Source organism: Polypterus senegalus, chromosome 14 (genome assembly GCF_016835505.1).
Source record: "Polypterus senegalus isolate Bchr_013 chromosome 14, ASM1683550v1, whole genome shotgun sequence".
Classification (NCBI taxonomy): Eukaryota; Metazoa; Chordata; class Cladistia; order Polypteriformes; family Polypteridae; genus Polypterus; species Polypterus senegalus.
Window position 1 is genome coordinate 66,321,459 of NC_053167.1, and position 19,746 is coordinate 66,341,204.

Below are 19,746 nucleotides of genomic sequence, written 5' to 3' on the forward strand. Positions count from 1 at the left end.
GAATGCACCAGAGCAACTTCTGAAAACCTACACCAACACTTTGTTAGAATGCAGACTCAACACACAAGACTTTCTGGTCCCACATACTGTAAATTGTATCTATGAGTGAGCTGTGCATGGTTTAAATGTAGATGCTGTTGCTTATAAGTTGGTAAACACTGAAAATTTAATTTTAATGTCAGGATTTAGAAACATTATAAGTTTATTAACTAGGGAGATATTTACAGTTTATTGTTAGCATTTTTTGTCTGTTTTTTAATTTAATTTGGCGCTCAATGAGGTGTATATTACGAATTCTCCTTATAGTACCAAGTCATACCATAATTGTTAAGATTCTAGTTTGCAGCACCACTTGGTAATTAAACTTGGAGAAGCACCAATACCAGCTGCTAAGAATATATTCATATCACTTTCTGAGCTTCTTTTTTATATTTTTGTGTTCATGAATCCAGTCTAAAAATCTTCCATCCATTTCTTGAACCTGCCTATCCAAATCAGGGTCACTAAGAGATGGAGTCAATAGTCTGATTAGATGTTTTTATAATTCAAGAAAAGCAACTTGGATTTAGCAAGTTCATTTATTAGTAAATATCTATTGTGGGGATCTGTCAAGAAATATATTGTGTGGACATTTAAGGAATTTCATGTATAGTATCTTATAATATAGTTTTTGCAAGTACTAACTAGCAAAAAAACCTTTCTTCTACTTGCTTATATCTAAAAGCAAGCGATACATAACATTTAAAGACCTCTGTTTTATAAACAGAACAGAATGTTAAAGTAAAAATGAGTACATGTTGGAATTATGCATATGGTAGGTGGATATATTTGCTCAGATTGACAACATTAGTATTCACCTGCCATTTCTGCTATATTAAAATTAACCTGCACCCTAAATGTCATCTGAGCCTTGTTTTGATGTGCAGATAGTAATATCTAATATTTCTCAATTAAATATCACTTTGGATAAACATTACGTTATGCGCACTAATGCTAATATGAGATATCCTGACTTATGACTAGCTTTCCAAATTCATTTCATAACAGAAAAACAAAAACTGCTTTTCTCTTACTTAAGGGATTAATATGACAACACAAAGCTGAGAAGATGATGCCTGTGTTTGTGTAACAGAATTATATCGGGGAAATTTTAGATCATATCATTGTTTCCTCTGCAACTCCTCTTTTCTCCATTAGTTTCAACACAGATTAAAATAAAAAGAGAGGTATTGTGAAACATACAGCAGTACATGCTGCATTGTTCAATAAAGTCTTCTATAATTAACATGCTAATGCTGGCAAAACTACATACTTGTACATGCTTGAAGTATTACCGTCTCTGCTCTGAATGTTCTAATACACTAAAATCCCTTCAGTACTTTTTATGTTTGCCATTTTATACTTTATTTTAGTAAACACACCATTTTGAAATTGTATTTTTATTAAATCTATTCAAAGGTTAGGGCCAATGAATTTGAAATGCTGTATACACACTGTCATCTACAGCCTGTGAATTACATTAAATGTTTAAATGAACATTATTGCCTTACGGAGGAAAAACTTCATGATTATATTCACATATCGTGCTCAGATTTAACAAATATATTAAATGTTCTGTCTTTAATAAAATGTGTTCTTAATTTCTTTGTAGGAAAAATATGATTTGGTAGAATTTGAGTAATTTTATTGTAATATAGAACAATTATTTTAAAGTTTTAAATTATTGCAAGCAAAACTGTTAAACTCTGAAGAACTATTTTCACAATGATGCATTTGTTCTCTCATTTCATTAATTTATGACACACGGGCACAGGTTTCACATAGTTATCGTAATGCGCAGTTTAATCACTTTTATTTCTGTTTTTCTTTTCCAAAAATGTTTGTAAATTCTGAGTTTTGCTGTGAGTCTAAATGTTAATTGAACCTAATAAAAAGTGTTTTTGTTCATTTTCATTAAATTATTTACTATACTTTCTTATTCTTATTAATTCAATAGGGATCTTAAAAATATATAGAATGCAGAATTTTGACATTTTCTTGCTCTGTCTAGGGTTAATTTTTTTACTACATACAATGCAGCTTCAGTAATGGACCAAAACTTTTTATTCTGACTTGTATGAGCTCGTGGTGCAAATATTGTCTTTAAGCTTTAGAAAATTACTTTGAAGCCAAGGGCTACACAGAAACGCTGACAAGAAGAAAAGTTTTTTTTTTTTTTTATTCTTTTTGGATTTTTATTCTTTTTCATTTCCAGCATGATTCTTTGTGAGGAAAGAGGTCATTAGCATGCTAATGAAATGTTTTAAGTGAAAAGCTTTCTTTAATGTAATGAATGCTTGCAGGTAATATTTAACATTCTGATTCAGGGTGCATTATAATTAAGCAGCCAGAATATTTGAAGACAAGATATCATTAGGCTGTAGTAACGATTTTGTGTGACTTAACTCTTATAGAAAAGCTTTTTGCCCCGACAGCTGATGACAATTTTAAGAGTTTACACTATTACTGAAGGTAAAGTCTGATTGCAGTCACACCTGAATAAAGGCTTAGGAAAATAATTTATCCATGGCATATCTTTTGTTCATGGGATTGGTCTTATACAATTCTAGACTGACACTAAAACTTTGGACCAAATGAAATTTACATTATTATTCTTTCATTACCTTTTAAATACTTACTGCAGCTTAGGGTATAATCCAGTGTTTCCATTTATTTGATGCTTTAAATATTAGAAGTTTAAACTTTTTAAAGCTGATATTAATTTTTAGCAATAAGATTAGTGTGCAGTTTTTTTAGATTTAATCACAAATCATATCGCTGTTAATTTGCATCAACATTGAAACATATAACGTATTGTATTTCTCTACCCTATTTTTTATTTTTCTGATCATAGTAACAGTGCCTCTTTTTCCTGCTTAATTCACTGTTTCATTTGACTCATTGTCTGCTCCCGTCAGGTCATATTTGTCTTGCTACTGACTGCTTTCTTTTCTTGTTTTGTTTCTGGGCTCTGGAGTGGAATTTGCACTAGTATTTCTTGATCTCTGTCTTTTCCTTGCCACTGCAGACACGAGCCAAGGTGGCAAACAGTCTGTTAAGATTTTAAAGGTGTCTAAAGAATTGCTGGTAATACTTTATTTTATGTTCGATTTTCAAAAATCAATAGAACTCATGCCAGTAATTCAGGTTTTTTTGTTGTAGAAGCTGGTTCCATATGATACATGTGATTATCATTTAGTAAACCTATGATTTTTATCAGGTTAATCATTGCTATTTTGTCTGAAATTTCTAGGTATAGTGTAATTTTAAGCATATTTTAGGATCTTAGATTAATTACAGTATAGAGAGTATAAGTAAAACACTGCATGAAATACATTACTGGTAAGTAGTAAGTTTCCATTTCTTTCCACCTTGTACTGTTTTCTGCTTTTATATAGTTATATAAAAGCATCTGCCCACTTAGTTTAATTGAAGATGTCCTTTGGTATCTAGGCTAAATAAAGAAAATATTTTTGTATTACATACAAATACCATTAAAAATTAATTACTGAATGAAAATTGAATGAAGCTGTTAGGATCACCATTATTTTAGCCTCATGCTGGGTAGCTAAATCCCTTGCATGCCTCTGTCTTGGTATTTATGTGAAGAATGTTCATGTGGTACAGTGTACAGTAAAAACAAAACAATCAGTTTGTTGTTGGTGTTGGAATTTTAATTTGTATTTATGGTTTTCATATGTAATGTATCATTTAACAAAGATTTATACTGTGCACAGACAAAGGTTTCACATGGTTGGTTAGTTTTAGAATTTATGCAAAGACACCTGATCAGAAACATAATTTAAGAGAGAAACAATCTACAAATTAATTCCTTCTTAAAATTATCTTTGTTGCATTTAACAAAAATACAATTTATTTTGGCTTTCTAAATGTCAGATTCCATATGCATTTTAGTTTTATTTATTTAGTTATTTAGTTAGTTATCTGTCCCTTAAGAAATGTCATATATATATATGTATATATATGTGTGTGTGTGTGTATATGTGTGTATATATATATATATATATATATATATATATATTGTGGCAGTAGGGGGCAGTAGTGCACCCTCGAACCCTCAGGCACAACTCCGGAGACCAGGTAATAGTCCAAGAATCTTTTTATTCTTTTCCACAGTGCACCAAGCACCTTCCACACTCTTCACAAATCTCTTTATCACACGCACAATAACCTCTCCTCCTCGCCCAGACACTTTGCTCCTCTCCCACCCAGCACAGCTCAGTGTCTGGACTGAGGCACCGTCCTTTATAGGCCCCGACCGAGGTGTTCCTGTCCCAGCAGTCATTATTCCTTCCGGTCAGGGCAATCAGTCTATTACTTCAACCCGGAGCACGCCATACCTTCCTGTCACGTGACCGTGGACGTACTCCCGGGTCATAAGGCACAACAGAGCCCATAAGTCCCCCCACAGCGACTCCTGGTGGCGCCCAAGGTATCCAGCAGGGCTGTGTATAAATACCACAGAGTCCATAAGGCCCTGCTGGACCTCGGGGCACGATCCCGCTGTCGGAGAGCTCCTCCTGTCGGCCTGGGGTGCGGACCGGCCTCGAAGCCGGCAGTCTTCCACAATATATATATATATATATATATATATACTCACCAGCCACTTTATTAGTTACACTCTGGTCCTACAGGGTTGGACACCCAATTGCCTTCAAAACTGCCATCATTTATCATGTGACAGATTCATCAAGGTGCTGGAAACATTCCTCAGGGATTTTGGTGCATGTTGATATGATAGCATCATGCAGTTGCTGCAGAGTTGTTGGCTGCACATCTATGATTTGAATCTCCTGTTACACCATATCCTAATGGTTCTCTGTTCGATTGCGATCTGGTGACTCTGGAAGCCAACTGAATATAGTGAACTCATTGTGGTTTGTAACATGGCACATTATCCTGCTGGAAGTAGAATATAGGTTCATTACGGTCATAAAGGAATGGAAATGGTCAGTAACAATACTCAGGTAGGCTGTGGCATTTAAACAATGCTCTGTTGGTACTAAGGGACCCAAGTATGCCAAGAAAATATCCCCCACACCATTACATTACACCACTACTACAGGCCTGAACCGCTAATAACAGGGCAGGGTGGATGCATGCTTTCATGTTGTTAACGCCAAATTCTGACCCAAAAGTCACTTAAATCACCGTTTTTCCCCAATCTCATACTTGGTTTGAACTTCAGCAGGTTGTCTTGACAATGTCTACATGCCTAGATTCATTGAGTTGTTGCTAATTGATTGGCTGATTATATATTTGCGTAAAATGGTTAAACACCTAATGAATTGGCAGGTGAGTGTGTGTGTGTGTGTATGTATTTAATATATATACACACTAGGGGGCTTTGCTTGCCAACCCCTGGCATGCGATACACACCAGCCACTTTCTCATCTCTGCCACTTGCATATGTGGATTTCACTTTCAACAAACAACAAATCTTTTAATTCTGGCGGATATACCTCTTCATTGGGAAGAAACACTACTTTTTCCTGATGGCAACATGAATTAAACGATCTACAAGTATCCAACTTAAAGTTTAAATCCGAACAATATATTTGATCTCTTTTCACCTGTTACTTCACAGAGTAACAATTTGTTTCTTTGCGCTAATGCGATCTTTACTATCATTTTTTTGAGACTTTTGAATTTTAGTACTTTCATCATCTCTAAACTGGTCTGCGTGTGTATTGCGGCAAAGTTTTTGAACCTCTTTAGGACGTTCTACTTTTTGTCTTTTATTTCTGGCCCCAGGTGTGGTTAAATCTCTTGGCACAAAGTCTCGTCTCACAGGATTTAATAGTATCTCTCTGAAAAAACCACATCTTGTCCCAGGCTAAAAAGTCTTGTCTTGCCCCAGGATTTTTTTTATATAATAGAGATATATATAATTTGTATATGTATCTGTATGTATTTTAAGTATTTATTTCTTTATTTTAGCCTTTTTTTCCTTCATTCCAAGGCTTTTTCACACTGATTTCTTTTTCTGAAACTCAGAAAAGGTTAATTAATTCAGAACAAGTATTTGTTCTTTTTTTTGTTTTTGGCTGTTTGTTGTATTGTGTAGTGAATTGTAATTTTCCATTCATGGTCTAATATTTATATTTTCAGATATTTAGTGTTAATTTAATAATATACATTCACACGTGATCACTTTAGATACAAGTCTTGTCACTTGCCAGAGAAGTACTGTGAGTATGATGCTTTAATTTATGAGTGTTCATGTCAGAAACACTTTTATCAATGGACATTGAGGCCACAGTTATATTAAGAACTATGGACTTTTCCAGTTTCTTTATTTAGTATTTGTATTTACCCCATGCAAGAAAACCTTCTATTGCAATGATAGCTATGCAACATTGTACTTTTGCTGGTTGCAGTTATTTAAATGTTGTAGCTTCACTCAAATAAAATAAATGAATAGTATCTGAAATGCCAACATTTTCCCTGAAGGTTCAGTACTCTAATAATCATTCCAACCTGACTTCTCCCCACACACATTCAAAGTGAAATGATCTTTTCTAGCATTTGGTGGTATTTTCTAGATTATTCAGTTGTTATGTTTCATTTCTAACACCCTTTCATCTCACACAAATCTTCTGCTATAGGCATATTTCTCTTTTAGATGTGTCAGATGGCCATTGTTCTTATTTCGTATTTGTTGTTCAGTCATGCCGTTTCCTCATGAAAAGACTGACTGCAATTTCCTTTTTTTCTCACATAATTCTTCTCTCTTTTATCACATGCTTTTACATTTTGATTTTGTGTGCGTGCTGAAGAAAAAAGGGACTTGGTTTTATGCTGTTTGGGTGCTTGCTGGGGTTGGGCTGTGCTTATGTGTGGACTCCATGTGGAGGATTCCTGATTGATTCTTTTCAGATACAGTGTTCATTAGTGTTTCTCTCCAATTTCAAGGCTTAATGTAAAAACTAGACAGATTTTAATTTTGTCATGACATCAGAATATTCATGCTGGCTTTGCGTTTCTCTATGTGTAATACTTGAAATGTTCTGTGCCCCAATGGTTTCTCCTATGCAATAATAGCTCATACAGATTTCTGTGTGTTGGATTGCACTCAGTAAAAAATTGTGAGACATTTTGCCATAATTTATACTGTTAGAATAATTCCAGAATGCTATTATTTAAACTTTGAGAACCTGGAATAAGTTGATAGGAATATAGTGCAGTTAAAAGTTGATAGGGATATGATGCAGTTAAACCAGTTATTTTAAATCTTGTGTGCAACATGCTGACAGACAGGGTAATACTACTTACTGTTCATATTTAGTGCCTCTTCTGTGAGTGTTCTTTCTGTTTCATTTCAAAGCATATGCTATACTGTGCATACTGCATATCTTGTATTAGTTCCATGTGTGCATTCTTCAAGTTATATTCTTTACTTATGCTTTGACTCTAGACAGGTTTCACTCCCCAGTACCTGAGTTGTAGAAAGGGTTCAGAAAATGGTTGGATATATATGCTCATATTTTGCAAGCTGTGAAATTAATAGTAAATTTGTTTGAAGTACTCCATTTTTTATTTTACTATATGACCTAGTTTCATTTGATGTGTTTTAAAAAATAACATAACAGTCATCTTTATACATACTGTATTACTAACAGGAAAAATATTAACATTTGAGATACTTATGATAAGTAAATTAAAGAAACTGAAGATTTGTTTGTTTTTTAGTTTGTCCAATATATATTCTAGATAAGCAAATTTGTTTTACAAAGGTAAGTAGTGATTTAATGCTGACCCTGTAAAACATGAAACAATTTTGTAGTCTTTATTTTGCCATTCATTTTACTTGATTGTCTTGAAGCATCACATTACTGATCACAGTTGCAGAGTGGAGCATTTTAATTTGTTGGTTTGATTTTTATTTGACTGAAATTTCAACTTGGATTATTTTTTATGAGATCAGATATATACTATATACTGTATTTGCAGTGTTCTTAGTGTGAGTGATGTTCTGTGCAGCTGACACTTTGTGGTAACTGTGTTAACTAAAGATTTCTTCTGAAATGCCCCTAGTTTTACACAAAATTGTGTTTTATATAATGAGATGGAGGAGGAGGTTAAAACAATAAGCTGTAAGGGAAAAATAAATATTTTCTAGTGTTTTTACTCTAGTGGTCCAATGATTTTTAACAATTTAACATTTTTACCTATTATAATGTATTTTGCACAAAATATTGTTAGGGACTCGTGTAGGAACTGTTTGCCTGATGAAAATTACAGCAATAGCTGTTTTGTTAACAGATTAATGAACATTTTACAGGGGAAAAAAGATAAAAAAGGGGTTAAGAGCTTCTAGGATAGTTTAACCTTGATAAAACAGTTGTTTCAATGAGGTTGATTTTCTCCCATCTATCTTCATCCATCATAGCACAGCTGAAGTATGCAAATGAAGCTACTTGATAGGAGTACAGTGCAGTTAAATGGGGCGTTTCGAATGTTCTGTGTACCACACTGACAGGGTGATGCTACTTACTGTCCAAATTTAGTGCATCTCCTGTGAGTGTTCTTTCTGTTTCATTTCAAGAGATATGATATACAAATAGCACATCTTGTAATAGTCCCAGACATCTATATTATTGGTCTATTTTTGTAATCCACTTGCAACTCAAATTTGGAATGTAATTTTCGTTAATTGTAATACAAATGTGTCTATATGTCTAGGGTGTCAACATTCAGATTGCTAAATTATAATTGCCCAAGTGCTAACCATTTAATAAGTGCTTAGTAAACAATTTGACTGGCGGTTTTGTTACAAGGAGCTGCCCAGGGGTGTACAATATGTACACGATACACAGCAGATTCAGATATGACATTCTGCTGCATTAAAAAAAGCAAAACAGTAAGCCACAATCTTTGTAGGTTCTAGTTAGTTAATTTTAAAAGCTTACATACTAGGCAAAATGTTGCTTTATGAAGGAGAATATGAGTTAAACCTTTTGTTTCTCAACAATACTTGTATGCGATTATTAAAAAGGAAGGCAATTCAATCCCAAAATATAAGAGGACATTTTATATAAATTAATATGTGTGTCATCTTTATTTTAAAGCAGCCTTTGTATGTATTCATTTTTTTATGAAAATCTAGTCATGCTTCACCAAGGTGTTACAGTATGGTTGTGTAATATTGTAATGTGTAAGGATAATAATTTATCTAAGAACATTATATTGATCTGACTAGTGTTCTCAAGTTTTTTGTTGGGTACACTGCATATACAATGATGTAGTAATTGTCTATACAGTTAATTTTCTCTGACCTTGACCAAGATCTCTTCTAGGAGGGTAATATAAGAAAAATACATATCGTAGAATACACATATCATTGTTATAATGTTGATGTTCATTATTCAAAACATCTGATGTGTTCAACACATAATTGAAAAAATGTTCATTGTAGTCATGTAAAATGTATATATGTGTCGATCAATTCCTCAGTTCTGTTGCAGTTGGAGGATAAACTTATTTGTAATGAATTTAAACTTTTTATCAAATGTTTATCAAAAGACACAAAAAGTCATAGATTTGCATTATTTTTTATACTGAAATGAATTTAATCCTCTTGAAATACATTTGCAATGCTAATAATCTGGTATAAGATTAATTTGGGTTAAGTAATATGTCTTTTGTGTTGCACAGTATCCCAGCGCACACTTACACATAGACAGCAGCCTGTCATGTCATGTTCAGAGTTGCGTAAAACAATTAAATTCAAGAGTCAGTTTATGTGGGTTACAGTCCACCAAGACATCTGCCTTTGACCTTCGCCCAGGTCACATCGAACCCGGTCCATATTCCTCCTGAAGATGGTGGGCCCACAGGAGGAGTCTTGTCCACAAGAGAAAAAAGGATGGTGAGGTCAACAGGTGGATCAGGGTGGTGAGCACAGTTATGTGGACGCTATACTGATCTGTAACTTTTGATTTGAGCACCTTGAGTAGTAAGAAAAGCACTAACTATATAAATGTGAACAATTATTATTATTAATTTACCAGTCAATTTATGTTCCTACCCTCACCTGTGAGGGCTTTGAGTAATGACCAAAAGGATGAAATTGCAAATATACAAGCAGCCGAAATGAGCTTTCTCCACAGGGTGGCTCGGCTCTCCCTTGGAGATAGGGTGAGAAGCACAGACATGTGGGAGAGGCTTGGAGTTGAGCTGCAGACCCTCTGCATTGAGAGAGCCAGTTGAGGTGGTTCAGGCATCTCAAACAGATGCCTTCCCTACGTAGATTTTACTGGCACAGCCTACTGGGATGAGACCCAGGAGAAGACCCAGGGCCTGCTGGGAGGATTGAATCTTCCAGATGACCTGGGAATGTCTTGATATCCCACAATATGAGATTTCAAGTATGACTGCAGAAAATGACCAATGGGCCTCGCTGCTAAGGCTGTTTCCCTGTGACCCAGTCTCAGATAAGCGATAGCAAATGAATGAATTAATGTAAATTCAATTAAAGCTTGAATTTCAAATTTTGATGGCATTACCAGTAAATGGCAAAATCATTAACTCAGAAGAGCAAAATAAAGTGGAATGTAATTTGTTAAAATATTAGGTTCTAGAGTTTTCATTATCATCCTCATCATCATCATGTGGCATGTCATATGGTCTTCCATTTATTTTTAATCTTAGATAATGTACAAAGTCCTAAAAACTTTTTGCATGATAAATATCATGTGTTGTTGTTGTTGTTGTTGACCACAACTCTTTCTTACATTATTTTTTCCTGTCACAGCAAGAAGTTCAAGCTTCTCTTTCTTTAGCACATGCCACAAAATTCCAGCTGTTGTTTCCTAAATGATGGCTTTAGTTATCTTCTTACTCCAGCTTTTCGCATCGTTTCATCTGACATTATTTTCATCATTCTTCTCAAAAACCACATCTTCTACTTTCAAGTCTTCTCTCCTTTTATTTTGACATTGTACAACATTTGGTGCCATAATGTTCCACCTTGACGCACTGAGCCTTGCATCCATAGAAAACTGATATTTTCTTTCATAGTTTTCTTTTGTATTTATTTTACTTTGTGACCATCATCTATTCAGTTTTCTTACAATTCACATGATCAGTTCTCTGTTTTGACTTTCTTAAACAATTTTAATTAATTTTTCTTGGGTCCTTTTTTAGAAGCAGCTGTCAGCAAGGTGTCATATGATTTTGAAGGTTGTTCAGATGATATCCACCAATTATCAAGCCCAGGATACAGTTAATTCCCGTAGAATATTCTTACTGTAAAGGATGAATATGTTGGGCAAGAAAATGCAGCCCTGTCTGATCCCCGTCTTAATATGAACACAATGACTTGTCTCATTTCCCATTCTCACCCTTACTCTTTGTTCCCAAAACAGATGTGATATATTTTCCATCAATATCCAAGTGCCGAGGAAATTATTCATGGCTTTAGTATGATCAATGAAATGTAGGTAGAGGTTTTTCTGTACCCTTATGACATCCCTATAAAATGTTCTATGGTGTTCCTGCTGTTATACTTGAAGACATTGGAAGGGTCTTCTCTGAAAGCAACAATCCCTTACTTGGAAGAGACACTAATGTATCACAGGTGAGACCACCTTTATCAGCATACTGTCAGCAATAGATTCCATCAAATTAGCAATGTGGAGTGTGGAACCCCAATTAGTGTCTCAGATTTCACTTGGATTGACTGATTTATTTTTGAGTTATTGTGTCCACAGGCTCACATTCTGATTCACAGACACTCAGTGGTCAACATGTGTTTAGCAATACTTTCAAATGTGTAAAACTCAAAGCTAATTTTTATTCTATCACAATACTTAAATATATATGACATGTGACAAAACAATTACAACTGCTTGTACTGCTTCGTGTGTGTACATATAACATTCATACACACTCCTGTAGTATATGTAGGAAAAATTAAAAAGATGACAACATCTGGACAGAATTAAGCACAGACTTCTGTTTTAATTATAAAATGAGTAGTTTTTTTAAAGCAAATCTTTCTGTACAGCCTTTCATAATTTTAGAGAATAATTCTATGACTTCAAAGTTTTTAGAACCCTTTAATCATAAAATTATGTTATTAATAATTAATGATTACTTATACTTTTATAGTGGTGAGATATTTAACAAAAGTTTAAAAAGATGTCATTTGAAACAGACCATTGTTTCGAACAGTGTAATTCTTCACATCTGACTACAACAAATATTAGGCACATATGCCTGTCTTTACAGAAAAGGGGCTATTTTTAATCCCTTCCTGTTGATAGTAGCTTGAAAATAAATTTACTGTAGACATGACTTATAGGTAAAGTTTGCAAATTTACATAAAGCAACTGGCCACAGTTTCAGAAAGATTGTCTAGAGGGGAATAGCCCTCTCCCTATTATTTCTGAAAGAAAAAAAGAGAAAATGAAAGTTTCATCAATTGTTCCATAGTATTACGGAATTTATACAACTTTTCATAGGGCTATACGAGCATAACTGGCAATCTGTTATTTGTTTGTTTCAGACACCTGAAAAATGCAGGTTCCTATCCCACTTAACTGCTTCAACTGCAGAACAGCACATGATGATTCTCTGTCTTGTACAGGCATCACCATGTTAAGCAAATCCATTCCTGATCACAGGAAGGTAGGGATGGGACCCAAAGTCTCAGTTTCAGAATGTAAAAGAGACCCTGGTTTTACCTAACTTCTTGTGAGCATCCAACGAGCCTGCCTTCCTGTACTTTAATTGTGTCAGTACTCCTAGTGAGAGACTTGCTGTGTGCCTTGTGTGCTTTTGCATTCTCAGTACATTTAAGGCATTTAGGGGTACACTTACACTCTTACCTAGCAGGCAGTGCGATGTTGTGTACTAACACTGTGACCATGAGCAAGTCGCTTGACCTGCCTGTGCTCCAAATGGAAAACCAAAAAAAAACATAACCAATTGTAAATGTTTTAAGTCGCCTTGGATGAAGGTGTCAGCCAAATATATAAAAAGTGTCCCTCATACTTTTTCTTTTTAAAATTGAAGCTGTCTTTTCTTATTTTTTAATTTTCCTTTTTTTAATCATTATAACAGTCTTCAGCCTTCTCTCTTATTTGTAGTCCTGTGTATTCTTCGACATAGAATAACTATGAATGCTGAGTCAGTTTTAGTTGTTTTGGTTTTACCTCTGAGCCAGAACTTTATGAATAGAATTCTATTGCTGTCTCAAGTCTCTTTCTCCATAACAGTCCTGTTGGTAAGTAGTGTGAGTGACTTTAGTGTTGATAATACATTCTACTAAGATACTGTCATCCAGGTCTGCATTGATTATGAGAGCTGTGAAAGAGAAAGTAGTACACACCAAGGTCATTCATTCCCATAAAGGGTGATAAACATGGGGTGCATGTATATGATTATACACTGTTCATGTGACAGTTGGCTTATAGTATAGACTGAGTGAATGATTGAATAATAAAATAAGTTGGCGTGAGTACTGTTTTAACTTTTAGCACTTGCTTTTATAAGGCATAGTGAGACAAGTGAGCAGCTGCTGCAAACATTTAAATTTGTTCCATCACATTCAAGTTAAATTTGTTCTTTGGTGATTATAGGTTGTCTTACCTCCATACATCAGCAAATTCCATTTATGACAGGGGACAATGAAGCGAGAAGAGAAGTTTGACTACTGTAGTTTACCAGGATATTGATTTATTTATTTATCTCTTCAAGAAATCCCAGTTGATGAATATTAATAAATTGCTACTGAGATTATCTTATTATTTTTTTTCTGACTGTATTTTTTTATTGTACATGATGATTTGATTCCAAAAAACACTCTTCATTGTATTGAAAGCTTTATTTGTCTGAGCAAATAAGTTCCTATTTTCTCCTTGTGTTACACAAAATAAATATTTGTTCGTCTTTTATTGGAATTTCATGAAAAGCTTTTAGGTTATGTTTTGTACAATATAGTGACTGAATGAATCACTCATGTCATTCAGTATCCAACCCACTATATCCTAACATAGGGTCACAGGGGTCTGCTGGAGCCAATCCCAGCCAACACAGTGTGCAAGGCAGGAACAAATTCCCGGGCAGGGCGCCAGCCCACCGCAGTGAATGAATGAATGAATTAAATTAAAGTAACCGGACATTATAATGGCCAACCATTTCATGCTAAAACACAATTATATACAGAAATTTACACTTTTCCTGTGTTCTGAGCATTAAGCATCATCTTCTTTATTTTAAACCTAAAGTATACCATGTACATTTAAGCCAGTGGCAAAATATTCCCCAGAGGGAGAATAAGGATGTGTTTATAATTTTTTTTATAAATGAATTTTCTTCATAGATAACTCAGATCATCTGAAAGTCATGAAAATATAGTAGTGATTTTTTTTATTATACTTAAATACATGTAAAATGTCAAATTCTGTTTTTTTTTTTTTTATTTGGACGTTTGAAGTGCTTTCATATGATGAAAAAATAAACACTTAATATTTAGTCTTTCTGCTATTTTTGGACTGTTTAATCTTCATTAGTCAGTCAGTTGGTCATTTTCTAACCCACTTAGTCCTGAACAAGGTTGCGGGGCTCTGCTGGAGCCTATCTCAGCTAGGTAGGGCGCAAGGGAGGATCAATCTGTGGACAGGGTGTGAGTCCATCGTAGGGTGAATGCACACACACACAGCCTAGTCACACATAGGCCAATTTGGGATCGCCAATTCAACTAACCTGCATGTCTTAGGACTGAGGGAGGAAACCCATGCAGACAGAGGGAGAACATGTAAACACCATACAAGGAGGACCTGGGACATGAACCCTGGTCTCTTTACTGTGAGGAAGCAGCACTACCACTGCACCACCGTGCCATCCTAATCTTTATTATATTATCATATTTTTGGAGCTGTTGTCTCACTGCCTCATCTCAACCCAGGCCTCTCTGTGTGGAATTTATACTTTCTTCACATGTTTGCATGGACGTTTCCCCTGTTACTTTAGTTTTGCTCCCACATCACAAGAATAATCTAATCTAAATGAGAGATTGTGAGTGTGTGTGTGAGCATGGCCTGATGAGATGGACTGATGCCTTATCCAGAGTTGTTTCCAAGATTTACTGTGACTCACTGCAGCATGTAAGTGGAATAAGCAGTAAATGGATGAATGTTCTTCTTTAGCTTTCCCAAACATTGATATTTGTAAGTCAGACTCTCACACTAATTGGGAATTCAGCTAATTACTGGCCACACACACAACCATGCTCTGTCTTATTCTGATGCACACTGCCACTTTACTGGTGTTAATTAACCCAACCCAACCACATGCCTCTGGACTGTAAAAGGAAACTGGTGTCCCTTGAGAAAACACTTGGAGAACTTGCAGTCGTCGAATAGATCATAACTCTACTTCACTTCAATCTGAGACCCAAATGCTGTGAGGCAATTACACTTTCCATAATTAAATGACTGCAAAGTGCATGGAAGTATTTTATCTTTAATATTATGAAAAATTACATACAGAAACATGTCATTTCCTTGTTTCCCCCCTCATTCCCTGGTTCTGACCCTGGTTCTGACTCATAATTCTTAATTAAGTCTGATAGCTTTTTTTGTTATTACATTGTGAGGAGGAACTGAGAATCACCACCAACAACTAGTCTACTAATCTAGACGGCTGAGCAGATTTATTAAAAATGAATTATCTTAAATAAGTAAACTTTATTAATTGTATAGTGAGAGTGCTATCAACTTCTTGTACCTGGACACAAGAAATGCCCAAATAACTTAATGTGTATATTTTGCCATATTGTTGCAGTGTTTGTCTGGGTTTCCTCTTTTTTTATATCATACCTGCAATAATCCACGCCTTGGTGCAGGGCTTGCCAGTTACTCTGAATTGTATAGATGAATTTGTATTCGGGCCCAATGTTGTAATTTTGCTCAGATGATAGAGTAACTTTATGGAGTAAAGAAATGAATAGATGGATTATTGTATGGAAAATATTACTAATTTAAATAGATGTTGAGTTTACATTTATTAACTTTTTAACTTTTATGCATTGTTTAAAATATTCCAAAGTAAACCTGACATCATACTTGTATATGTGTGTGTGTGTGAAGTCCAGTGGATGATATTTCCAATGTAGTATATACATGTATATGTATACTGTATGTGTATATGTGCTTTCTCCTTCCTCACACCAGTTGAACCTTTGTCCTGTAGTCCTCCCAATTCCAAGCTTATATTGATATTGGCTGGATGGGGCTTTACAGTCAGAGTCCTGAATTGCTTTCAAGAAAACACAGTGAAGTACTTAGTACTGTAGTTTTGGACACCATATGGAAGGAAGCCTGTGGGTAAGGAGGCCTCTGTGGAGGTCCAAGTTGATTCTGCCCTTCTAAACAACAAAACCTCTTAGAAATAATAGGATGAATGTCAGGGGGGAGCTTCGCAATTCCCTCTTTCAACTTGGGGGACTTCCAGCATTTCAAGAGGAGCTCCACATTGACCTACAGTGTTTGTTTTAGGGCTTTCTACAAGCCTGTACACCTGTTGTAGCACCTCCTGCTGGTAATGAATAAGCTTGCAACTTGCTGATCATTTTCTAGATATATATATATATATGTGTGTGTGTTTGTGTATTTTGTGTGTATAGGTAAGCAGATTCAGAAAATGTCACAATGAGTATACATTTGTGTATATTTCCATATCTGTTATAGGATAGATTTGTGAAAATTGACAAAGGCATGTAACAGAGATGTTAAATATACTTTTGAAGCAAAGCTATTTATTCTTGTTAGTTGGTATGATTAATTTAAGAGACTACTGGTAGTAATTTGTCAAGATTTTCTTGGGCATGGTCACATCACTGGGGTTGCTTTAGTGCCTCTCTACTGATTCTTCATTGAAATCACACTGAGGAGCATCAGGAATTTTCAATATGCAAATTAGACCTTTCTTTCTTAATTAGGCTATTTCAGGAGCATCGAGTCCTCTGGCTTCAATGTGAGATATGTTTGCAATACAGGGCTGCCTACACTGTATGTGGTCATTAGGGTAAAATAATTGTTTTCACAAAACAGCAGAGAAATGAGGAGCTACTGATTACAGCTAGTGTGCCAGTCTCTGAAGACCTTTTTAGTACCTGGCAGGACATGGTTCTTTGGTATACATCTTGAGAAGCTCTCATGTGGACATGTTCAGTCCCAGTGCTATAGTGGCAACAGACTTTGGTGCCAGTGAAAAATGACTGATGGTCTGTGCTGTTTTGTTCTGCCAAAGACATGGAGGTGGATTTTTTTTTTTTGTTTTCAGAATTGTCAGCATTTTTATTTCAATGTTTAATCCCTCCTGTTCCTTTATTGTGTGCAGTTTTTTCTTCCTACAGTGCTAGACGAGAAAACTGTCAAAAGCGGGGTGGGTTCAAAGCAGGTGAATTTGCTCCACATTGCCACCCAACTTTGGAAGTGCTACTTCTTGTCCAGTCCCCCTCACATTGTCTATTGCTGTTTATTTTTCTTTCCTTCGTCTTTGTGACCAGTAATTTCTTTTTTGAAACGTAGATATAGATGTTACTCAGGCAGTCACTGTGTCCAGCAGGAAGAAAAAAATACGCTAAATCATTTATGAGGAGAAATGATAGAAGCTTCTAGAAAATTCAAAAAATTATTCCTATAGGCAGAAAAAAATTTGGCGTACATTTTTAGTGCTTTTATCCATCAGTATAGCATATATAGTGCTTTAGTACTTTATATTTTGCATTTTTGTAAATAAGCATTGTAAAATCACCTGGTAAAAGCTAGGCTGTTCATTTCAAAAGCAATTTCTTCTAGTTCCCTGCTGTTCTACCTGACACTGTGTGACACATCTCTAAAGCACAATGACGTGAAATAGCTGTAGTGAAATTACTAATGCGAATCCTTATGTATGGCCTTTTATTTCCTGATGCTCACTTTTTTTTAAGCAAGTTTGAATTGAACAATAGCAGCTAGGGATTGGTGGTCGGGGGAGGGGGCTTGGGTTGGGAGGGTGACTGAGTCATTAAATGTCATTACTGTCCTGTGTGCTATAAAAAACATTTTGTGTCATGCAAAAATTTCATTACATTCCCGGCAACTTTTATGGTGTGTATGTAAATGCATTAGTGTTTTAATTATAATTGCGTATTTGGTTTCCCTCAAGGGCATTGTTTCTAGAACAGGAAGAGTGCATGCAAAATCTGCTGCCACCTTTTCATTCTTGTTCACACTTCAGATAAATGCACTGCATAGCAGTGCATCTTCCTTTTTTATTAATTGCACTGCTTTCTAAACTATGCTATAAAAGAAAGAGTGTTTAGCCTGCAAGCTGTCTGGTGTGATCTTAAGGACTGAAGGTCCTTACCCAAATCATTCTGTCCCTTTGCTTTGGCTGTCACTGCTGACAGTCCTCATGTTTATTTCATCCAGCGTTTCGGCTGTCTCGTTTCCCTATCCTCCGATGTCATTAACGCACAGAGAGCGGACCCTGCAGTGCTGAGCTTAATGAATTCCGCAGCGGCTGCTCTCTCCCCACCTCGTTACCAAAGCTCAAGGTGTCAAATTAAAACCAGCCTGGAAAGAAAAAAGGAAGCCAAGGGGTGGCCAGCTGTGGGGGAGGGTGAACTGGTATAAATAAGAGCAGACTTCAGTGTATGATTTAACTCTTAACAATCATATTTATTTTGCTGTGTACAGTAGCCTTTTTCAGCAATTAGATTATATTGTAGTATGTGCACCCAGGAGGGCATGCTTGAATTATCAAAAAAATGAAGCCTTCATGTTGTAGGGCCATTTATCATCTAGCTGAAAGTCATATACTGTAATTGTTTCGTGCTCTCTAGTCATTTTTAGATGATTGTGCATACTTGAGGAGGCAAGGATTTCAGGTGTTGGGGTGGCAGCAGAGGCTTTCTTGATGACCTTAGACAGAGATAGTTGGGGGGGAAAAAATCAAATGAAACTAAATGTTGTTTGCCTTTTTATTCTTAGGAAGCCAAAGCGTAGTTGTTTGCATAAACATTAGCATAATGCAAATTAAGGTCAAAGAATCTGTTTATTAAAATAACATTTTTTTTATGTCAGTGATATGTTTCCTAGTTGAACTCCAAACAAAAGCTTATTTTTTCCTTTGTCTTCCAAATAACACTTTTACATTTCTCCCCTAAACTTCTCAGCTTTGTCTGAAGTGTGGAGTGTGTCAAGGCTGTAACCATGGATAAATATTTCTGTGAAGTGCAAGTTAGTTTCAAATGAGAAAAAAATACAAAAGATTGTTGACTTTGTTTTTATTTCCCTGTTTTTTTTTTTGTCTCATTTAAAGAGCAGTGTTATAGCTTTTGTTTTTAGGAAACAATAGCCTGAGTCACAGGCCTGCTTATTCAGTTTTATTCTTAAGGACTGACTGTTAAATAAATAAAAAAAAAAATTTCCCTTTTTACATAGAGTAAAAAGTCTGATTGATGATGTATAAGTCAGGTTGAAATTGGTAGTACTGCACGTTTACGTCTATCTGGGGAGACAGTTCAGTCCAAAATGGTAAATCGGTTCAATCAATCAATCAATCTTTGTTTCTTAGCAACTTTCATAGGGGAATCCATTCCAAATTGCTCACATGAGCATTGCAACAGGATTTACTGCATGCCATGTAAGAACTGATATTGCTTTATGTTTACGTACAAAAATGGTTTTA

The 19,746-nt window shown here is 35.3% G+C and overlaps 1 protein-coding gene across 6 annotated transcripts in view; it reads left to right on the forward strand.

Annotated features, from left to right (window-relative positions):
• The window catches only part of LOC120514222 (pre-B-cell leukemia transcription factor 1), a 148,649-nt gene that overhangs the window by 18,512 nt on the left and 110,391 nt on the right, over positions 1 to 19,746 (forward strand). The gene's annotated exons all lie outside the window — the stretch shown is intronic.